Source organism: Monodelphis domestica, chromosome 3, assembly GCF_027887165.1.
Source record: "Monodelphis domestica isolate mMonDom1 chromosome 3, mMonDom1.pri, whole genome shotgun sequence".
Lineage (NCBI taxonomy): Eukaryota > Metazoa > Chordata > Mammalia > Didelphimorphia > Didelphidae > Monodelphis > Monodelphis domestica.
The window spans coordinates 259,421,610-259,442,250 of NC_077229.1; the positions used below are offsets into that span (position 1 = coordinate 259,421,610).

The following is a 20,641-nucleotide window of genomic DNA, read 5'->3' on the forward strand; positions in this document are numbered from 1 at the left end:
TAATTACAAACACTGGGCTCCAGAGAAGACACTTGTAGGAATGGAAAAAGGAAAATCAAGGTAATGATCCCATTTTCTCTCTGAATGTTATGAATAATCAGTCCATCCATCCATCAACCAGCACTTATGAAGCACTTACTGTGTGCTAGGCATTGTGCTTTTAAATTCTGGTGATACAAAGAAAAAGCAAAAACATTACCAAAATTCCCCTACTTGGCTTTGGTTATAGAGCCTTTGCTAGAGAAAACAACCTCCTAAGAGAGTTAAATTTATTAGCCTCAACTTACTGGTTGAAATAATCTGGAAATAAACAGTTTATAATTGTGATGATTTACATTTATGTAATAAATGAAGTCACCAGAGTATAACTACTATTCTTCTTGGGGTTCTATATATTGAACAAGGGTTCAATACCCTTGAGGTGTTGAAGATTATCTTTATTATACTATTGCTTGTGAGCTTCCATTAGTGTGCAGAAATTCCCCCCATGATTCTCAGTTCATAACCATTAGTCAGCCAGACTTTAGCTTTTAGAAAGAGATATTTACCATGGCTGTATAGCAAGAACAGTCTGTACAAAGCATTCCCCTTACCTCCACCCAAAGTCTATGACACACTTTCCTACCTCTAAATACATTGTCTGGGAAAAGTGGGCTCAAGTTCAAGTTTAGAGAGTACATTTGGCAAAGGGATTACTCTCAACTCCTGTATGCTAGAAATTCTTTTCTCCCCTCTCCTGAGTACTCTTGTTGTTACTGCTTTCAAGTGCAGATGTTGCTTTATCTGCTCTAATCAACTGATTAATCAATCCAGGGGCACTGTTAGGACTAGTGTGTTAATGGAAACACATAGAGGGAAAATAATAGATTCGAATAAGAGTAAAACATTCAAAATCCTATGGTCTTCCAAAGTTCATAAGGTCCTCCTCTAGTCAATGTGGAAAAGGGGAAGGAAGGATAAAAGGACTACACTAAAAGAATTATAACTCCCAGGAAAATGGAGGTGAGAGTCTTATGTGTACTCTGACCTGGTCATCTCACATCTGAACTACTATGTTCAGTTCATAGAACCACATTTTTAAAAGGACATTAATAAACTATTGTATCCAGAGGAGAGCCATAAGAAAGATAAAAGGCTTTAATTCCATGACTTATGAAAATCAGTTGAAAGAATTGGAAATATTTAGCTTAAAGTGGAGTGGTGGAAGAGGGCATAATAGTTGTCCTTAAGTATTAGAAGGTCTGTCCTGTGAAAGACGACTTCTTCATTTTGACCATACAAGAGAGAAGTAGGAGTAATGGGTAGGGGTCAAGAGAAAGAAAGATTTAGGCTTGTCAAGAAAAACTTCCTAATTTCTTTTTTTTAACAGTCATGCATTTGGGGTTTTTTTCCTCCTATTCCCTCCCCAACTAGAAAAGAGAAACAAAACCTTTTTGATAGATATTCCCTCCCCAAGTAGAAAAGAGAAAAACCAAACTTTCATAATAGATATGCATAGGTATGCAAAATGTATAGTTAGAAATACTTGAACCCTTAAAAAAAACCAACTACCTTACCCAAAATTCATTTCTATATTACCTAGAATCCTTTTCTCTCCCCTGCATCTCCACTTTGCATGATTAAGTGATTGTATTTAAGTGGTTGTAACTCCTCCCACTCGCTCTTTGACCTGAGACCAGGCTAAGTTCAGGCAGTTCTTTTGCTTTAGTTATTATTAATAAAACTTTATAAAATATAATAGTTATTGTATATTAAATTTAATCTTTACAAAAACAAATTCCCATATTGGCCATGTCCAAAAATGTGTCTCGTTTTCCATTTTTAGTCCATCACCTCTGTCAAGGAGGTGGGTAGCAGTCTTCCTCTTGGGATCAGAGTTTTAAAGTTTTTCAGAGTAGTCAATTTCTTATAATTGTTATAGTAAAATTGTAATCTTGGTTCTACTCGTTTCACTTTGCATCAGTTTGGACAAGTTTGCCCAGATTTCTCTGAAACTATCTCATTCATAATTTCTTATAGCTCAGTAAAATTCAATTACATTTACATATCAAAATTTATTCAGTCCTCCCCCAATTGCTGGACACCCCAAATTTTTGTATTTCTAGCTAGAATGTGGTTTCCTCCATTTCCCATTGCTCAATATGAACTAAGTGTGCAGTCATGCAATACAAGCCCTTGTGATCTACTATGGATTTTCATATGAAACAAATTTAGAATAAAGAAAAAGTATAGATAAAAAGAAACAAGAGTATACAGTGTATTCCAAAAGTCAGGGTGCATTTTTTTTTACTGCCTCACAACTTTTGGGACACTCTGAATGAATAATAATGTCTGGTATCATACCAGCAAATGGAAGGGAAGTTGGGGAAAGAACAAATCTTTCAAAACGTCTGTCAGTCCTTATACATAACAACTGTCAACTTTAGACTTTAGTCCAAGACCTTTGTTTCAAAATCCTGCAACACCATTTAATGGTCTACCACCTCTGTCTTTCCCTACTTGATCACCTTTTGTGGCTACTCTCCACCTCAGTTCATTAATTTCCAGGTCCAGGAATACCCCCTTTCAGCACAGCTGCTATTGCTGTTCAGGTTTCACAGTCTCCAAGTCTTTCTTCTTGATTTGTCCTCCTCTGGACTGTGTGTCCTTTTCCCAAAACTCTCAGGTATAATCCGACACTAAATCCACCCTCAAAGATTACAATAGTCCAGATCTCCTGGTGCTGGGAGGGGAACCTTGTCTCCCAACTGTAAATCCCAGAATTCCAGTTGGTTATCAGACCCCCATTATATTAACAATTATTGTTTGTTCAGTAATAGGAATCTCATTCAACTCTTTGTGATCTCTTTTGGGGTTTTCTTGACAAAGATTTTGGGTTGATTTGCCATTTCCATCTTCAGTTCATTTTACAAATGAGGAAACTGAGGCAAACAGGGTTAGGTGATTTTCCCAGGGTCACATAGCTAGTGAGAATCTGAGACTGGATTTGAACTCAGTAAAAGGATATTAATAATTAGAGTTGTCCAAAAATAGAATATATTTCCTTGTAAGCCATGGATTCCCCCTTACTAGAAGTCTTCAAGTATAGGCTGGATGTCGACGTGTAGCACATGTTGGAGAAAGAATTCTTCCACTTACATAGGTTGTACTGGGTGATCTCTAAAGTACATTCCAAATCGTATATCTTATGACTCTACTTTTTTTTTTTTTACCAAACTTGTCTATTAAAACTATTCCTAGGAAATAGAAAAAACTATTCAGTGACACGCTATTGCTAACTAGAATAGCCTTATATGTCTAAAATAATCAACAATATGTGGGAAGAAATAGAAGGATGGGATAGAGGAGAAGGGAAGGGTATATCTTGGGACTTTTCAACCCCTACAAATTACACATCACTTAATATCATTAGCATTCTAATGATTTAACATAGACTCAAATGTGCATTAGACACTTAGAGTAAATAAACTACTGAGACAGAAGTTGTCTAGGCATGCCTTTATTTCTCCTTTAAAAAAAAATTGTGTGGTCCAATAGGGCTCTAGAAAGAAAATCAGGAGATAAGCATTCTAACATCACCACTGCTGCTGACTTTCTGTGCCTTTGAACTTGGCCAACTGTATCTGAGACTTATCCAGGAATATGATGCCTTTTAGCACAACCCTTCCCATAGCATTAGTGGCAGTGAAAAGGGAATTTTTTTTTTGTCTACCAATTTTAATTGGACTGAATATAATCCAATTAGCTTTGTTTTTTATTAAACCCTTAACTTCCCTCTTAGAATCAATACTGTGTATTGGTTCCAAGGCAGAAGAGTGGTAAGGGCCAGGCAATGGGGGTCAAATGACTTGCCCAGGGTCACACAACTGGGAAATGTCTGAGCTTATATTTGAACCCAGGACTTCCAATCTCTAGGCCTGGCTCTCAAGCCACTGAACCACCCAGCTGCCCCCAAATCCAATTAACTTTGCAAAAAAAGATGAAAGAGGTTGGAAATGGAGATGGCTTAGAAGGGAAGGAATTTCAACCAACCAAATTTTGGGCACAGAAGAAAATTTTTGTTTCTTAAATATATATGTGTTTATATGTGTCTGCATACATATGTATATATACATGCATACATACATACATGAATATATACATATATGTTACATTTTATTACTTTGATTCAGCAGTACCATTATTAGGACTGTATCTCAAAAGAGACCAAAAAAGAGAAAAAGGATCTATAAGTATAAAAATATTTATAGAGACTTCTTTTGGTAATGCAAATAAGTGGAAAGTAAGGGAGTGTTCATCAACTGGAGAATGGCTGAACAAATTATGGTATACAAATGTAGAGGAATATCAGTTGCTTCTTTTCTGAGTCATTCAAGTCCAAGGGCAAGACAAAAATCAGGATGACTGGTGATGGCTTGGGATACAGTGGATGACCTTGACATCTTACATATCTGATGAAGCTCAAGGTATTTATTTCCACAGTACCTCCTTCAGCCACCTCCATGGCTGTTGGAACAAATTACTCTCATCTGACCATCCCACAGGGGAAAGTCTACACATGCTTAGGGTAAACATCTCCCTAACTCACCCCTCAGCCTTGTCTGCTGAGACAGTTTTACCAGGTGTGGCCACTGGATATGCTACAGGTTCTTGGAGCCACAGGTGAGAGTTGGATAACAGGTAAGCACCAAAGGTGGATAAGCAGCACTGAAAGAGGCCCTTACTAGAGGTACTAGTCCTCCCTGCACACCCCACATATCCCACCCAATGAAATAACAATGGAAATGAAAAGAACTGAATACTGTGCAAACATAATGACCAAACTTGACCTTAGAGAAGAACTGGTAAAATGTACCTCACTCTCTCCCTTCTTTCCAGAGATGGGAAACAATTTCATAGTGTTTGCCTCTCAGAAAGAAGCCTTTCAGACTAACACATTCATTTTACAGATGAAGAAACTGAGACAGAGAACCTACTGAGTGATGGAATAAGGAGGGAAATCTAGAAGTAGAAATGGAGAGCAGGGAGCATTTCAGCTTCCCAACCTCAAACAGAGAGCAGAAGAGAATGGATGAAGGTTTAGCCAAGTACTGGAAAGAGTGGAGAAGGAAGCTGTATGACCCCTGGGGGGGGAAGCCAGGTTTTAGTAAAAAGCTAATGGATGGGATTGAGGACAGTTATCATGCCTACCCAAAGTCTCTTGCCCAGCCTAAACCTGCCCAACTAATCCTTACTCCTCAGATGAGAAGGCTTCAGACTGTGCTAGCACCTGAGCCTTCCATCTCCTGCTGGGTACAGCAGGCTCCCCAAGGAAAGGCTTTTAGGGACCAGACTGGGTATCTTCTATCTGCCTCAAAGCAGTTGTTTCCATATGTATTGGTTCAAGGCATTTTCTACCTCCTATTGCCAGCCCAATATCCCAACTGGGATGAAGAGAACTTCCAGTGCAGAATTTCCTGCTATACCTGTCATTTGAGGTACGAGAGTGGTGCCCTCCACTCAATGATGACCATTCTCACTCCCAATCATACTCTTCATATCTCAATGACTCCTATAGATCATAATCCAAACCCCATTCTGTCACCTCCTTCAATCCTTTCACCCCAAAGTTTTATCCTAATTCCATCCAGTCTCTTCCACTGTGCCTTCTAGAATGTCTGTTTCATAGACAATAAAATTCCCTTCATTTTAAATCTTTTTCTCTTCTATTTCTTCTATATAGTATCTGAGGCAGAATTTCTTAACCCAAGTCCAGCACTCTATCCCAGTGTTACCTAGCTCCTCTTGGGATAGTTGAAGAAGGAAGGATATATTTGTAAGTGAAAGTGTTTGTTTTTCTTTAAGAATAAACATAAGAGGGAAAAAGAAAATTTCAATATCCTTTACTCTTTGTGTACATTTAAGTATGTCTGAATATGTGTGAAAGTGTGCTTCAAAGACAGACCAGACTCAAAGTATGTTCTAGCATATTAAAATTTCTTAAATTGGCTAAGTATACTTGGAAATAGTTTCAGACATTATTGACAATTTCCTTCCCATGGAAAGGGTTTTGAAGTGTACTCACTTGCCAAGGTCAGTGTAGGCTTTTGGCAACGAGACAGAATGATAACTTGCCTTTTCCCCCCTCTCTGCTCCCTTGGAGGATGGCCATGATTCCCACTTAAGAAAGCCTCTATCATAGCCCTGGCTTTTTAGTACGAAACTGCCTATACATTTATGAATTGTTAACTTTACACCTAATACCAAATGGGAGCTTTATAGTCACTACAGATGTCCTTGTTTATCACCATTTGCAAAGGCAACAATCACTCTTCTTAATTCAGTGGACGGCTGAGAAAGGAGCCTTAAATGAAGGTTGAGGTTTTATTGTCCAGGAAGCCCACTTCTTTTGTATACATTGCCAAGTAAGGATAACATATCCTTTTTATGAGTAGCCAGTATATGTGTATTGCCAAACAGGAATGAGACTCATTTCAAAAACACCCAGTGTGCTTGGTGCCAACCAAGTGGAGATTTTGATTCTGATCTGTCTAGGGAGGCCCAGCTGGTGGAAGTGGTTTTTTGGTGTGGTTTTTCCTCACAAGGGTATGTGTCTGAGAAACCTATTTAAAATCACTTCACAAAACAGGACTAACAGACACATTTTAGCACAACAGGATAGGAACACAATGGTTGCATTCTAATTCCTACCGAAGGACAACCACAGGTTGAGGGCAAAACCATTGCTGAAAGCCAGATGTGGAATGATAAATTTCAGTCTTGGTTTTTGTGAGATAGTGCTGAGGCTTTAATTGCCAAAAAGCTTAAGGCTTGGTGTGCACATATCTGGCTTTACTGGTGTTGGAGCTAAGGTGAATCAGGTTGTCTGAGTTTCATAGTCTTGGTCCTCTACTCATATGCTAAGCTATCCTCTAAATGATGTAACTCCCCCAAGAGACTGTGTGTCATATTCTATAGGCAAAGTGAGGGTGCCAGTATAGGGGACAAGGGTGGGGATAGGAATTCACCAGTACTGTCAACGAAAGGGTGCAATGAATAGTTCTTCGTATTTATTTGGTTTTCTCAATTGTTCGCTCATTTATGATGCCTCAAATTAGCAAATGACTTTTTTTTTTGTTTTTTAATAAACCTTGCCCTTAGAATGGAATCTATGAATTGTTTCCAAGGCAGAAGAGCAGGAAGGACTAGGCTATTGGGGGTAAATGACTTGCCCAGAGTCATATAACTAGGAAGTGTCTGAGGTCAAATTTGAACCCAGAATTTCCCATCTCAAAGCCTGGTTCTCAATCTACTGAGCCACCTAGCTGCCCCTCTTTTGTTTCTTACTTATCCTTTGGACAATTCGTTTAGTACCTCTGTGCTTCAAGCAACCCCTAAAATGTATCTATACAATGAGATCCTCGCTCTGAGATCAAAGATCTTTCTTTCATGTGAATTTGTGGAATACAGGGATGAGAAAGACCATCCCATGGAGAACACCAGCTGTTGGTGGCACAGGTGTTCTGGCTGGGGCACTGCCTATAGAGGGCAGAGCTATCAACCTCAGCTGCTTCCAGTGAGGCATGTGCTTTGGCATCTCAATAAAGAACATGTGCCACCAGAGAGGCTTCTGGTTAGTCTTTGGCTGGTTCTCTTGTATAAATTCCTCTCCCTGCCTGGGTGTGAAGGGAAAGTTTGAGTTTGAGCAGGATAAAGGATTCCTCTGGAGCTGCAAGAATTATCTATGCAGTGGAATTTAAAAGTAGAAACAACTTCTGTTTTGTCTCTCTTCTGAATGTTGGCTTGGTTTTAGGCAGCTTTCCCTTTCATCTCCTATAAATGCAGGGAGGGACTTCCCACCCTCTGGCAATTATGGACTGTAGCAATAGCATGTGCTTATCCAAGGGAGCCAACAATTAGATTTTAAACTCCTAGATGCCTCTTTTGTTTTGTGTCTCTTCTTCTGAGCATGGGTGATAGAACTGAGATTCAGAGATGGGTGTAGTCTAGACAAATTTTTATGAGTTAGAAAAATGAGGAACTCTGGGGCTTGGGTGCTGATTGTTTTGGGAGAAATGTTACCTGTAAGTATTTCTTAGAGGAGAAAATGACTACTTCAGGAATATCATCCCTTTGCTCAACAGAAGATATGCGTGATTTACTCAGTCAGTAGAGTTATGATAAAGATGAAAAGCTTGCTCAGCAGTTCCACAAAGAGTATCATTGTTTTACTGTTTTAATTATCAATATCTTAAGTGAGTATAATGTGTAATGTTAATAGTATCATGCTTTAAGTATTTGTCAATGTGCACTTATAAATCTTTTTGTTTTAAGCATTTCTTTTGTAGTAGAGGACATAACAGATGTCCTATGCCCAATATAATCTTTTTTTAAAAATTCTTACCTTCTGTCTTAGAATCAATACTAAGTATCAGTTCCAAGGTAGAAGAGCAGTAAGGGCTAGGTAATTGAGGTTAAGTGACTTGCCCAGAATCACACAGCTAGGAAGTTTCTAAGGCTATATTTGAACCCAGGCCTGGCTCTCTATCCACTGAACTATCCACTAGCTGCATCAATGATATACTCTTTATATTGGGTACTCTATTAATATTTTGGGGGTGACCCTAAACATAAGTTTTAAGGGGAAAAGGGGGTTTATTTACATAAAAAGGTTGAACTGGGTTATATTTAAAATAGGGTCACCAGAAATTTATATTAATTCCAAAGAGATTTATTTACAATTTATTTACAAAATATTGAAAGAGTGAAGTTAGAAAATCAGAGAGAGGATAGGGTAAGATATCTAGCTTAAGCACTAAGTAATTTACTCCTGGCCCCTGGCTCAACCCAGGCAGGGAGAGTTAGTTTTAGCTGGCCTCAGCAAAGCTGAGGACCTGGGGAAAACTCTCTCAAGAGGTAGGTCTCTCCTAAGTCTAGTTTCTTCAGAAAATATCCAGGAAAGGAGTCAGTCTTTTTACTCACCATGTGTCAGTCCAAAGGGAGAGATTTAAGAACAGCTTCATCAGGAATAGGGTCTCAGGTACAGTCAGCAGATTCTTCTTCAGTCTGAAGATCTCAGATGATTCTCTCTCCACAGGAAGTTGTAATTCCCTTTTAAAGACACTTTCTTTTGTGTCATTATCCTGTGCCTTACTCTAATTTTATATCTATCAATCACAGTTGAAGCTTTGCTTTAGGACTGCCCAGAAGCAGCCAGTTTAATTCTGATTCATCACCCACTATTGCACACATAGGTCACAGATCTCCCCCACTCAGGTGTGAATAGGGTATTTACACCTTTGGTGATTAAATCTAAAAATGGGCAGATCTCCCCAGTCAACTTTTAAGTAGCATGTCTGCACTTTAGATGATTAAATCTAAAAAATGGGCAGGAGAATTAATTTAATTTTCACAATCAAGAGAGTTAATTAATTTCATTTTCATAATCAGGGGAAAGTTAAATTTAATTTTCACAAAGTCAAAGTGAAGACTGTTTAAATGACTGTCCCAAAAGGTATATTCTGGGTTAAGTATGTAATGGACCAGAGAAGAAAAAATTTTAAATCTGTTTTGGCTCTGTAAAGGCCAGGTTCCACTATAAATGAACTCTTATCTCTGTGAATGCACATCTGAGTCCCCTTTAGTGGAAGAGGATACTCCAGGCCTTTGGACCAGCAGCTCTGGAATATAATCAGGAATTAAATTTTTTATTTCATTAGAATTTGAAATTCTTCCCTGAGAACAATGGTTTATAACTCAATAGGTAAGTATAAGGAGTTGCCTGGGATGCATAAAGGTAAATAGATTTGCCTAGGGAAGAGGTCCCAAATGCAGCACAAAAGAGTTTAGATGAAGTGCAGACTAGCATATCTGGCACTCACTACACAATTTGAGTTCATAAATCCTTAGCAAACTATGCAGGGGACCTGCACCTAGAGGTGTACTTATGGGCCCTAGTCTGTGTACTGAATAAGCTGTAAATTCCAAAGTAAGCAGCAGCTCTTTAACTCAGATGCCAGAAACAGAGTAGGGTCTCAGTTATAGATCCAGTACAGTCAAAAGGCTCCAGAAGAATAACCATGGCAGAAATCCCAGACCAAAAGGAAGCTTATAGTTCTGTCACTCACCAACAGAGTCCATCAGCAGTCTACTGAAACTACAAATGAGGCAAGGCCACAAGCCTGGTGCTTAGACTCAAATCTAAGAAACTTACAGAGTTCAAACTGAGATAGGGTTAGGGTTGTGGGGAACACAGCGATTAGACTTTGTCCTGGATCAGAGTATTTTGAGAGCACTGAAAGTTTGAAGGTTTCCAGTCTGAGCTGTGGAATAGTACAAGACTCAATAGCCCAAGAAAGCATCAGAATAGCCCAGACATTCCCCCTCAGAAGTGTGCAGAACTCAGCTGTAATATGAAGTCCAGAATCAGGCAGGGAAGTAGAAGAATAAGCAAACAAAAAAGAATGCCACCATAAACAGCTATTATAATAACAAGGATGATGAAGACAAACCCATAAGAAGAGAATGACTAAAACATCTACAATAAAGCCTCAAAGGAAAATATAGCTTGGATACAAATTTGATTAGAATTCTAGAACATAAGAAGCAAGGGTTTTTTTTGTTTTATTTTATAAAAATTTTTAAATAAATTAAATGAGAGCACTTGAAGAAAAATTATAAAAGAATTAGAGAATAGCTTGGCACTAGAGGGACAAAACTTTGCCCAAGCAACAAACTCTCAGAAAATTAGAATGGATCAAATAAAAACCAATTACTCTGTGAGACAAGAAATATTAAAGCAAAGCTAAAAGACCAAAAATAGATGAAAATGTAAAGCATCTCATAGCAAAAACAACTGACCCAGAAAATAGATTGAAGAATGAAGAACTAAAAATATGATATATTACATTGGACTAAGTGCCACAATCAAAACAAGAGCTTAAATATTTTATTTCAAGAAATATTAAAATTGCCCAGGATCTCTTAGAATCAGAAGGCAAAGTATAAATAGGATGAATGTCCCAGTAATCCCCTGAAAGAAACTCCAAAATGGGGGGGGGAACTTCCTAAATTTGTTATGCCCCCAAAATATTGTTGTTCAGTCATTTTCTAGTGGTATCAGACTCTTCATAACCCCATTTGGGGATTTCTGGGCAAAGATACCAAAATGGGTTGCCATTTCCTTCTCTAGCTCATTTTTTATATAAGGAAACAATAATATTCCATTATATTTTTATGCCATACGTTTTTTAGCCTTTCTACGTGAATACGTGAATTCCATTCTTTGCTATCTCAAAAAGAGCTATAAATACTTTTGTACCTCTTTAGTTATGGTTTATTTTACTTAGGATTATGCCTCTCTTATTCTGTTTTCCTCTAATTCTTTCCCCTCCTAACTGTCTGTTGAATAAAATGTATTCCTGTATCCAATTCTCTCTCCCTGTATTCTTTCCTTTTTTGACCGACCACTCATCAGCTATAGCCCAGCACCTCTTCTTTGTGTATATAGATATCCATTGTACACTCTGAATATATGAATTTCCTCTCCTTTCTCTCCAGTATATTCTTCTTCCTCTCTCTTTCTGTTCTTAAGATTAAGACATAACAAAACCACTCTTAAGCTTATCTAATTAGACTCTCTTTATCTCCCACCAAGATGTAGTTTGAAATGGATCTATGTATCTTCTCCTTATATCTTAAAATGAGCTTTTAATTCCTTGGTATCTTTTAATTGTTGATCCTGTTTACTGTTTTTAATGTTTCTTTTAACTCCTATGTTTTAATTTGTTTCTCTGCAGATCTGATCTTTTCATCAGAAATACTTGAAGTTCTACATTTCTTTAAAAGCTCATTTTTCTCCATCTTGCATTATATTAAGTTTGCTTGGTAAGTTATTCTTTTTTTTTTTCCTGGAGGACAGTGGTATAAATTATTTTTGGCTATAAGCCTACGTCCTTTGCTGGAATATCATATTCCAAGTTCTCCATTCCTTTATGGCTTCTCTATAATGGTATCTGCTAAATCACATATGATTCTAGGACTCCTTGGTGGATAGAGTACTGGACCTGGAATCAGAGAGATTTGTTTTCCTGAGTTCAAACAGGGCCTTAGACACTCACTAGGTGTATGATGCTGGGCAAGTCACATAACTATTAACTCAGTATCCTCATATGTAAAATGAGCTGGATAAGGAAATGACAATCATTTTAGTATTTTTGCCCTGAAATCTCCAAATGGGGTTGTAAAGAGTCTGAAACCACAAGTAAATGACTGGGCAGATAGACAGAACTCCACTGCCTAGCCTCTATCACTGTTCTGAGAAAAAAGAAAGAAAGAAAGAAAGAAAGAAAGAAAGAAAGAAAGAGAGAGAGAGAGAGAGAGAGAGAGAGAGAGAGAGAGAGAGAGAGAGAGAGAGAGAGGGAGGGAGGGAGGGAGGGAGGGAGGAAGGAAGGAAGGAAGGAAGGAAGGAAGGAAGGAAGGAAGGAAGGAAGGAAGGAAGGAAGGAAGTAAAGAAGGATCTTGCTATAGAGTATGGTTGATAAATAGGGCAGTTATTTCCAAAGATAACCTCCAAAACAAAATTAATTGTCTCTCCCAGGGATGGGGGGTAGGGGGTGGGGTTGGAGTGTTTCTGCTCCTGGTATTGAGGGGCATGTATAGGATTGTCACCTCTAGGTTTCCAATCAAGTAACAATTTGTGGAAGCTTCCTGTGAATTGAAACTATGCTTTGTTATCAGAAGACTATGGGAGGGACAGCTGAGTGGTTCAGTGGCTCAGTGGATTGAGTGCCAGGCCCAGAGACAGGAGGTCCTGGGTTCAAACCTGGCCTCAGACACTTCCCAAGTGACCCTGGGCAAGTCACTTAACTCCCATTGTCTAGCTCTCACCACTCTTCTGCCTTGGAACTAATACACAGTATTAATTCTAAAACAGAAGGTAAGGGTTTAAAAAAAAAAAGACTATGGGAAGTGGTCATTCCCATCAACTGGCTTTCCATTCTATGACTGGCAAATTCCCACCTCTTTCTCTCTATATCCCTATTCAGTTGATATATCTATTGAAACAAAAAGCTCTTTCCTGCAAATATGTGCCAAATATTCTAATCTATCTCAGACATGTCCCATTCATAGTCCATATGCTCCTCTGTCCTCCCATTCCAATATGCCCTCTAAAGCTCCTGCTTAAAAAAAAAAAACAATAAAGACTCCTTTCTCCTATATCTCATCATCTCAACATCTCTCTCTCCATTTTCTAGTGATCAAAAGAAAACTGGCTCTTTCCTGGTCTCGTCCTGCCTGTAGGGGACAGAGATGCCATTGCTTCCTGATCTCTCTGCCTATCTCCTAACCTGGCCTGCCCCCAAAGGGGAGAAACTCCATTCCATGAACTCCCCCTCTAGTCCCCTGTCTGAGTTGCCTAACACCCTAAGGACTTCATCAGGAGGCCAACCCTCTAGTGATGTTGGTAACCCACCTGCACCCATTTGTCAGTAATTAACTCCCATCAAGTCATATTCTCCCCATCCCAATGTTTCTAAACTCCTGGTTGTCATTTTTTAAGCCCCATTCTATGTCTCCCTTATACATTTCCTTATTTATATCCCTCCATCCCTCCAAACTTCCCACTCTCAAAGCTAGTGAACCTTTATCAGGAATGCTTGCTCCAAAGATAACAAAATTGCTTTTATAATAAATATTTTCCTTTTCTACTCCTTCTATCTTCTTGGCTTCCTCCTGTTGGCACAGCCTCCCTGGTCACCATTTCCAGCACTTGTACTTTTCGATATTTCCCCCTAAGTCCTTGATTGAGGTGGGAGAGTTGGAATACTTCTTGTTTTGAAGTTCATTATCACCAACACTCAGTATACTTCTCATTTGAGGTTCACTCAGCTGATAACAGTCACCCAATGAAAATTCCGGTAGTTTTTCTCTGGCAACTCCAGGAGTCTCCTCTCTTTAATCTTTTCTTTTCTATTGGTGGCTTCCCTATTGCCACCACCAACAAAAAAAAAAAAAGCCCATGTGGCCACATCCTCAAAAAAATTATGCTTGATCCATCCATCCCAGTTAGCCATTGTCCCATGTATCACTTCCATTTTGTGTCTAAACTCCTTGAAGAGGCCATATGTAATTGATGCCTCTACTTCCTTTTTTCCTCTCTCTTCTTAACTTTCTGCAATCTAGTTTCTAACCTCATAATTCTATCTGAACTGCTCCCTCCAAAGTTGCCAATGATGTCTCTCTTTTTTTAGTTCAATTTTATTTTTAGTTCTGAATTACCTTCCTCTTCCCTCTCCCTCCTCTTAAGAAGGCAAGAAAAACAAAACCCATTACAAATATGTAATGTAGTCATGCCCATATTAGCTGTGTCTTAAAAAAAAAAGAAACAGAAGAAAATATACTTCAACCTTCATCTAAGTCTATCAGCTCTCTATCTGAGATGGATGGTATAGTTCATCATGAATATGAAATTGTGATTGGTCATTGTATTAATCAGTTACTGAGTCTTTAAAGTTGATTACCTTTATAATATTGCTATTATTGTATAAATTGTTCTCCTGGTTCTGTTCATTTCACTTGTATCACGTCATTCAAGGCATTCCCAGGTTTTTCTCAATCTAGTTCTTTTTTTTTTCTTTTTAAAAAAATATTTTTTTTAAAAATATATTTTATTTGATCATTTCCAAGCATTATTCGTTAAAGACATAGATCATTTTCTTTTCCTCCCCCCTACCCCCCATAGCCGACGCGTAAGTCCACTGGGCATTAGATGTTTTCTTGATTTGAACCCGTTGCTTTGTTGATAGTATTTGCATTAGAGTGTTCATTTAGAGTCTCTCCTCTGTCATGTCCCCTCAACCTCTGTATTCAGGCAGTTGCTTTTCCTAGGTGTTTCCACTCTCAATCTAGTTCTTTAATCATTTCTTATATCTTGTAAAAATAGACTCGAATTCAGGACTCCAATCCCCAGAATCCTTTGGTCCACTTCCCCAGAGTGCTTTGTAATCACACTGAATTCTCCCCTGGGCGAGAACACAAATGATTACTTAAAGGAATTCTCCACCTACTGAGGGCCTTTTGGACTTCCGTTTTGGAGCAGAGGTGGCTCTTTTCATAATGTAGATGAGGTGTCTAGGCCAGAGGCCTAGATACATGTTTTCTTTTTTTTTTTTTAAACCCTTACCTTCCGTCTTGGAGTCAATACTGTGTATTGGCTCCAAGGCAGAAGAGTGGTAAGGGCTAGGCAATGGGGGTCAAGTGACTTGCCCAGGGTCACACAGCTGGGAAGTGGCTGAAGCCAGATTTGAACCTAGGACCTCCCGTCTCTAGGACTGGTTCTCAATCCACTGTGCTACCCAGCTGCCCCCTAGACACATGTTTTCTTATCCTGTATTTTCTTTAATCCTTAATCTTTAATAAACCTCATAAAAAATATAATACTCCTTGCAGAGAGAAACTAATTTCTACCTGCCTCAGTCTCCCCTAAATTTTAACTGTTACAATCTCCAATGGTGTGAAACAAGGCTGTGTCCTTGCTCTGGTGCTATTCAACCTATTCTTCACCCAACTATTACAACATGCTGTGATGGATTTAGACATGGGTGTCTACATCAAATACAGACTGGATGGCTCACTATTCGACCTTCGCCGCCTGACTACAAAAACAAAGACAACAGAGAGACTCATCCTGGAAGCTCTCTTCGCAGATGACTGTGCTCTCATGGCCCACCAAGAAAATCATCTTCAAACCACTGTGGACAGGTTCTCTACTGCAACAAAACTGTTTGGCCTGACTATCAGCCTTAGCAAAACAGAGGTGCTGTTCCAACCTGCACCAGGGAAGCCACCTAACCAGCCGTGCATCACAATCGACGGCATGCAGCTTTCCAATGTCAACACTTTCAAGTACCTGGGCAGCACCATCGCCAACGACGGGTCCCTAGACCATGAGATCAATGCCAGGATCCAAAAGGCTAGCCAGGCACTCGGGCGGCTGCGCTCCAAAGTCCTCCAACACAGAGGTGTAAGCATTGCGACAAAGCTCAAAGTGTATATCGCAGTGGTCCTCAGCTTGCTCCTGTATGGTTGCGAGACATGGACACTGTACCGGAAGCACATGGTGAACTGTCAGCTGGACTCAGGAAACAAGGCTGACCAAAGAAAAGATTCAAGGATCAGCTAAAGTCAAACTTGAAGTGGGCTGGCATTACACCAAAGTAACTAGAACTCACTGCCTCTGACAGAAGCAGCTGGAGAACCCACAGTAACCGTGCCGCCACCACCTTTGAAGATGAACGACGTCGACATCTTGCCGCTGCGCGTGAACGCCAGGCCACACCCGCACCTCCCGTAACAACTGGCGTCCCATGCCCCATGTGCCACAAACTTTGCGCCTCAGCCTTTGGACTTCTAAGCCATATGAGGGTACACCATAGATGAAAATGCACAAAGACAATAGTCATTCTTGGTCTCTGAAAGACTACTACTATAGCACAATAGTGTTTCATCTTATTCATATTCAAAGGCTCCTTTAGTCACTGCCCAATTCATAGGCATCTGCCTAATCTCCAATTCTTTGCCACTACAAAAAGAGTTACAAAAGTTATTTTTGTACCTATGGGTTCTTTCCCTTTTTCTTTGATCTTTTTGGGTTTATAGACCTAGTAGCAAAATTGCTAGGGCAAAGAGTATGCAGAGTTAATAGCTTTTTGACAACTCAACCAACAACACATTAGCATATTTTCCCACACTTTCTCCAGCATTTGCCATTTACCAATGATCTTTTAAGTGCTAAATCTAATAGCTTTTTCCTCCTCCTTTCTTGTCATTCTTGGCCTTTCTGCAGTTTTTGACACTGTCAGTCATCCTCTTCTCTTTGATAATCTCTTCTCTACTTTCAATACTCTATACTGGTTTTGCCTATCTGACCATTTATTCTGTCTCTTTTGCTGCCAGGTCTATAGGCTAACCATATCTGTCTCTTAGGGTTCTGTCTTAGGCCCTCTTCACTTTTCCATCTACATTATTTCACTTGGTGATATCGTTAGTTCTCATAGATTCAATGATCATCTTTATAGTGATGATTTTACTTCTGTAGTCCTAACCTTTTCTTTTACTTCCAGTCTTTCTCCTTGTTACCACTAGGATCACATATAAACTGTTTGCAATAAATTGCTCTTTTTAGTTCCATACTACCTTTCAAACAGTTCTTTTAAACATTATTGCTCCCTACATCCCACCTCTTCAGCTATACACACATTTTATGTTTTAACCTTACTGGTCTACATGCTGTAAACTCTCACATAATGTACCATTTCTTGTTTCTGTGCCTAGAATACTCTCCCTTCTAACTTCTGCCTCTTAGAATCTGTTTTGCTTTAAAGACTTAGCTTGATGTGTCACCTCATACAAACTTCTTTAGTCATTAAAGTCAACAAACATTTATTAAGTACTTATTATGTACCAAATACTGTGCTAAGTGCTGAGCTTCCTTATCCTCAAGGAGCTTGCATTCCAATGGGGAAAAATAACACCCAATAGGAAGCTGGAAATGGGATGGGTGGGAGATGAAAATAAAGATGCCAGATGTGGGCACATTATAGAGAAAATCCAGGTAGAGTAAGAAGAGTATTCCTTTTTTTTTATCATGAAAAAATACACATTCATAATGATCATTGTTGTAAGAGTACACTCATACATAACCAAAACTACAAAATTAAGCCATAAATTCACTGATGTTAAAGATAGTATGCTTTGATAAGCACCCATGGATTCCAACAGTTCTTTCTCAGGAGGTGGATAGCATTCCATTCCCCATCATAAACCTTTTAGGACTGTCCTAGATCACTGCATTGCTGAGAGCAGTCAAGTTTTCATTGTTGATCATTATACCATATTGCTATTACTGTTTACAATGTTCTCCCAGTTATGCTTATTTCATCAGTTCCTATAGATCTTTCCAGCCTTTTTCTGAAATCATTTTGCTTATCATTTCTTATAGCACAGTAGTATTCCATCACCAACATGTACAGTTTGTTCAGTCATTCCCCAATCAATGGACATCTCCTTAATTTCCAGTTCTTTGCCACTTTACAAAAAGAGCTGCTATAAATACTTTTATGCAAGTAGGTCCCTTCCCTTTTTTATTATTTCTTTGGGATACAGACCTAGTAGTGGTATTACTGAATCAAAGGGTATACACAGTTTTATAGCCCTGTTGCCATGGTTCCAAATTGCCCTCTAAAATGTTTGGATCAATTTACAACTCCACAACAATGCATCAGTGTCCCAATTTTGGCATATCCCCTCCAATATTTATCACTTTCCTTTACTGCCCTATCGTCCAATCTGATAGCTGTCAAGTGGTATCTCAGCACTGTTTTAATTTGCATTTCTCTAATCAAGAGTGGTTTAGAACATTTTTTCATTTGATTATTGACAGCTTTGATTTCTTCAACTAAAAATTTCTTATTCATATCCTTTGACCATTTGTCAATTGGGGAATGACTTTTATTCTTTTTTTTTTTAAACCCTTACCTTCTGTCTTGGAATCAATACTGGATATTGGTTGCAAGGCAGAAGTGTGGTAAGGGATAGGCAATGGGAGTCAAGTGACTTGCCCAGGGTCATACTGCTAGGAAGTAGCTGAGGCCAGATTTGATAGGACCTTCCATCTCTAGGCCTGGCTTTCAATACACTGAGTCACCCAGCTGCCCCCATGACTTTTATTCTTATAAATTTGACTTCCTTCTCTATTAACTTGAGATATTAAGCCTTTATTAGAGAAATTTGAGAGAGAGATATCAGAAAAATTTTCTCCCACTTTGTTTTCCTTCTGATCTTGTTTACATTAGTTTTGTTTGTGCAAAAGCTTTTAAATTTAGTATTATCAAATTTAGTATCAAAATTAGTATTATCAAAATTATTCACTTAAAATCTTATAATCCTCTCTTACCTCTTGTTTGGGCATAAATTCTTCCCTTCTCCAAAGATCTGCCAGGTAAACAATTCTGTATTCCCCTAATTTAGTTATGATATCACTCTTTATATCTAAATCATATACCCATTTATCCTTATCTTGGTATAGGGTGTGAGATATTGGTCTATTCCCAGCAATTTTGTTAAACAGTAAATTGTTATTCCAAAAGCTAGCATCTTTTGGTTTATCAAACACTGGTTTTCTGCCTGAGTATTGTTAAGGGTGTGAATTTCAAAACTATTCAACCCTATTCAGACCATTCTTTAGAAGATAGGATTTAGGTGTTTCCTGATCAATAACAATAGAGATACTGGGAATAACAGAATCAGGTCTTGGAAACTACAATCTCCACCCACTCAGGGTAACAAGATTAGGAAGGGCTGCAGTAAAACTGAAGATTTAATTATTTGAGAATATGGCCTTCAACAGACATGTGCAAAAAGGACAGACCTCTGGGTGATCCTAGGTCAAGCTAGAGCCACCATTGGTACATGTGAGACGCAGGAAGTGAGGTAGAGGACAGCCTCAGGAGTTCTCGTGACTTCCTGGGAGGAGGGCGAGAGGCAGTTGGAGGCTGGTGCTTGGAGGAGCCCACGGACTGTTTTCTCCAGTTTGGTCACGTGAGTGATAGGGACTGATCTCTTTCCTTGCTTTGGCTACCCAGGGCCTTGGGCCTGCTTTGGCTCAGCCTGAGCAGAGTGGGTATTTAAGCCCTCTTTCCTTCTCTCCCCATTCTCTCTCTCTCTCTCCCTCTAATACTTTCTTCCTCCTGTCTGTAATTAAAACACCATAAAAAAAAGTTGGCAGCTGACTTGAGTGTTTCATTTAGGAATTACATAGGTGAATTCCTTGGCAACCTTAAATTAATATATATCAGTCTTTTAAAGTGATTTCAATATCACAAGGGTAAAAATTAGGGGTTATTGACTGAATATATTATACTAGAGGTCACCAGGGATTAATTCAATCCCAATAAAATACTCAAGTAAGTTTGGGATTTTTATGGTGGTTTAATTACAATAGAGGGAAGACATTAAGAAGAGAGAGAGAAGAAAGAGAATTTAAACTATTCCAGTCTGGGCTGAGCCAGGCAGGTGTTCAGAGGCCTAGGCCAAGGGGCCTTATCAATCTAGCTCGGCTACCAGCCACGAGGCCTCCTCGGAGATGAGAGGCCTCCTAGGAGGATAGTATATTAGGAAGTAAAGGAAAAAAGGAATCAGCCTAAACCACTCACCAAGCACGCTAAGGATGCTACCAAAAACTCCACACAAGGCAGAGAGAGGAAGTGATGTGAAATATATAGACTGTTCTTTATATCACTTCCTGTGTCTCACATGTACCGATGGTAGTTTAAGCTTGTCTTAGGACACAGCCCAGGGGGTCTGTCAGTTGTTTCTTATTTGTCACTTGCTGGCACATGTCTGTCAGGTCATCCTCCTCAACACTTAATCCTTAAGTAGGAGTGTATACATTCCTGGCTGCTAGGATTTTAAAGACTAATCAGGGTGGAGAAAAGCTAAAATTCACAGTATGTTCCTTAAAAGTGAGATACTGGGAGGAACTAGCCAATCATAGAGACCACAGTGGTGACAGTATTTTATTCAATGCATAAAATTCAGGATAAATTTGAGGGAGCAGCTGAGTGACTCAGTGGATTGAGAGTCAGGCCTAGAGCCAGGAGGT

The 20,641-nt window shown here is 39.0% G+C and overlaps 1 protein-coding gene across 1 annotated transcript in view; it reads right to left on the reverse strand.

The window, feature by feature from the left end:
• The window catches only part of RAB31 (RAB31, member RAS oncogene family), a 261,556-nt gene that overhangs the window by 209,996 nt on the left and 30,919 nt on the right, over window positions 1–20,641 (reverse strand). The gene's annotated exons all lie outside the window — the stretch shown is intronic.